General features: G+C 37.9%; 1 long non-coding RNA gene across 1 annotated transcript; it reads right to left on the bottom strand.

Annotated features, from left to right (window-relative positions):
- Nucleotides 1–1,868: 1,868 nt before the first annotated feature.
- Nucleotides 1,869–2,926, bottom strand: LOC141623407 (uncharacterized). The gene is made up of 2 exons (XR_012533354.1): nucleotides 2,496–2,926; nucleotides 1,869–2,401 (listed from the first exon to the last, which is right to left on the bottom strand). It is a non-coding gene; the product is annotated as an uncharacterized LOC141623407 (long non-coding RNA).
- Between the last annotated feature and the right edge of the window lie 845 nt (nucleotides 2,927–3,771).

Below are 3,771 nucleotides of genomic sequence, written 5' to 3'. Positions count from 1 at the left end.
GCACTTGACTGGAAATCAACTCAGTAGTGATTGTAATGATTTACCCATAATCAAGGTCTTCCAAAGGGGTGCCAGGGTTATTGAACTTGATATATGGCCCAATTTTGCAAAAAAGGATATAAACGTACTCCATGGAAGGTAAACACTTGTGCTTCCTGTTCTTTTCTGTTTTTTCTGCTGACAACCAATTCTTGTTTGTTGTTATTCCCTCTGCTCTTAAGTTATTGTATTCTCATTTTACCGTTTCATTTTTTTGTTCCGAGGGAGCCGTCATATCATGGGAAGAAGTGTTTGTCCCGAACCTGAAAAGAATAACAGGCATGGCAAGAATAGTTTTCATTATAATAGTAGTTTTTATTGTTCTTCATATTCTTGTGTACAATGTGTGATATATAAGTGGACTCATGTGACTCAAAAATATACGTGGACTCACCGGATTTTGCCTATATATATATATATATATATATATATATATATATATAGATTTAGTATCCGGTGAGAACGCATGTCTATTATAAATATCCACCCACCCTAGTTATTTATTAACAGCAAACCCAAACCCCAAACCGTATCTCACTCACCCCCACCCCCCACCACTTACCCCTGACACCGATGACAACTATCCAGCCTCCGCTGACCACCACCACTACCACCACCACCAGTCGCCGGCGTCGAACTTACCATCATACCCATCGTTCTCTTTACAAATTCCATTAATTATCAATTATTTCACTTAATAATTATATCGTTTCATTACATTAACTAATTTACACTACATTTTACACTTTATTTTTTCAGATCAATCCCCAAATTCCCCGATTCCGAATCCCCAAAAATGTCGTCACATCCATTCAACCTCCGTTCTTGTCAAAGTCGATGGAGATGATGATGATTCGGAGGTTGAGTTGTTAATTATTATTTCATCCACTGATCATTGATGAGGAATTGTCAGAAGCGTTAAGTAATGGTGGTGGCGGGATCGGACGAATATGAGAGGTGTTTTGAAAAATGAAGCTGTTGGTGGAAATGGAGAGGAGAGAGAAGGAAAAGGATAGGACAGTGGAGATGAAGAGAAAATCAGACCGTGTTAAGGAGGGTGAATCGGTGTCTTAATCGGTGGCGAGGCGTCGAGTTTGTCTTTGCCGAAGTGTTGGCGATTTGCTTCGTTACAGGTGGAGAGAGAAAGCAGAATAAGGTAGAAGGATGAAGAAGATGAAGTTGGATGGTGAAATCACCATTGATGGAGAGCTTGGTGATTGTTGCTTATGCTTGTTAAAGCCATCGTCGAATATGCACAAGAGTTGCTGTATTGACTTAATTGTGAAATACGGAGTACATCTTTGTTTGTTAGTTAGAATTTTGACCCGTAATTCATTAGTTAATAGGAAATGGGAGTGGCTAATACCAATATTATTAGTGCTTTTTATTGAAAATGTGGGTAGTGGAGGGAAATCAAAGGTGATATTAGCGTTGTAATTTACGTCTTCGGTCACCGACGGTTACCACGGTGGATTGGGGAAAGTGTATCTAGGTCGGAAAAAAGTGTAACTGCATTCTTGTAAAGTGTATCTAGAATTTATGCGAAAGAATGTATCTATTTTATTTTGTAAAAAAAAAAAAAAAAGATTATATGAGATTTAGTAAAAAAAAAAAAAAAGTATCTAAAAAAAAGTGTATCTACATTCTTAAAAAATGTACCTAGGAGAAAAAAAAAGTGTATATAAAATTTACTTAAAAATTGTACCTAGAATAAAAAAGTGTCTATATTCTTAAAAAATGTATAAAATTCGGATAAAAAGCGTACCTAGGATAATCTAAAGTGTATATATATGAGATTTGATAGAAATAAAAAAAGTGTATCCAACATATGTTTCGAGTGTATCGACATTTTTTTTTACTATATAGATACATTTTTTTCCATTTTTTTATACACACTTACCGCCACTAAATACATTAAAATATATTTTTAGGTACACTTTTTCTTCACTTACGATTAATGTATCTAGTAATACAATTAATGTATCTAACAATATTTTTAATGTATCTAAAGACAAATACACCCCTACTTACATAATTAATCCCTGAATTCTTAATCTTTCCAAAAGCAAGATAAGATTCAGTAAGACACACCGACTAGCACCATACAAGCTACTACAATTCGTCACATTTGTAGACCACCGTGTGCCTGACAAAGCACAACCAGCGACACCCTTCTATTACTCCACTGAGACGGACGCACAACCAAGAAACCCAATCTAAGCAAGGTGGTACTACCAATATTGGCTCGACATTAAGCTGCGAAACTTCAACAACGTTCAACCACATTCGTCGGCGCCGCAAACTACACCAGATGAGACAAGACGGACCAAAACTATGATTGTCTTCCCTAATTGTCCATCCCCTGCATTTAATTAATCAAATATATTAATGGATTTGGGTGATTGAAACTTTAAGTAGAAAACTAATTTAATGTAGAGAAAAGTTAGTGTACATACACCATGAGAATTCACATTAGTTTCGCTTTCCTCATGATTTTGCAGATTATACTCAATAAACCTATGCTTCTAATTGCTCTTCGATTTCAATTTTCAATTGATCTGAAATTTTGATTTTAAATTTTAGTCCCGATTGATCTAGATTTTTAGGATATCGCTCGAGTCTCTTAACCTCGCCGGAGTTGCGCTAGCATCACGGATGTTCATCGTTGTTGCTATTGATCGTCGTCGGAGTGGCTGTGGCGGATGATAAGCAGTGACGAGGGAAGATGATGGGTGGAAAGCTGGAGTTTCAATCGTGACCATGACCGGCGCCGGAGAGGTGGTGGTGAAACTCCGGTGGTTGCCAAACGGCGTGTTTGGGTGGTAGTACAGTGGAATGGTGGATTTATGGGGATGATTTTAGCAGAGATGGCAGGGAGTTTCGGGGGAATGATTTATGATGAGAGAAAGGGAACTTAACGTGGAATTGTTAGTTTGTTCTCACGTTCTCACTGAGTGATCGTTTTCACCGGATCCTACATATATATATATATATATATATATATATATATATATATATATATATATATATATATATATATATATATATATATATATATATATAATTAGGATCCTCTTGAACTAAATTAAGTGCGAACTGCATTTAACCGACTTAAAAACCAAAACATATTATACAAACGCGTGTATGTTTCCTTTTCTCTCTCCAAAGTCAAAACCAAATCCCCAAACCCCCACATCCCTCGTCCTTGTTGACCATCACCCACCACTTAACGTCGTCGAGTCTCAAGTCTTGAAACTCGCTACCACCACCGCAACTCCATCATCTGCGGTCATTTCTTCAACTTAACTCCGGTCATTTCTTCAACTCCGTCTTCTTCGTATTTCATAGATCTATGAACTAAATCACATTATTTTTCAAAAAAAATTCTAAAATATGAGATCTACGGTGATTTGATGTTGGACCGAGTTTGTTATCTTTGAAAGGAGGAAGGCGGTGGAGGCGATGTTACGATGGTAGCCGTGAGGACGACGGTTGCGATCTTGGTTATATGAGTTGGTGGTTTGCTTCTGGTGGGTCCGTGTGGAGATAGGTAGTCGGAGTGGGTGGAGTCGGGGTTGCTTGTGGCAATGATAAAGCGATCGGACTCGATATCTATTGTGGCTGTATCATGCGGTGGTCGGATGAGGCAAATGTTTGGTCGGCGGCGACGGGGCTTGGGTGTAATGTTAGTTCAGTGGTGCGTGGTGGTAACCTGGTGGCAACAGTAGGTAT

The sequence above is a fragment of the Silene latifolia genome, chromosome X, assembly GCF_048544455.1.
Source record: "Silene latifolia isolate original U9 population chromosome X, ASM4854445v1, whole genome shotgun sequence".
Lineage (NCBI taxonomy): Eukaryota > Viridiplantae > Streptophyta > Magnoliopsida > Caryophyllales > Caryophyllaceae > Silene > Silene latifolia.
The sequence above is the reverse complement of the archived record's forward strand: the minus strand, read 5'-3'. Positions and strand labels throughout refer to the sequence as shown.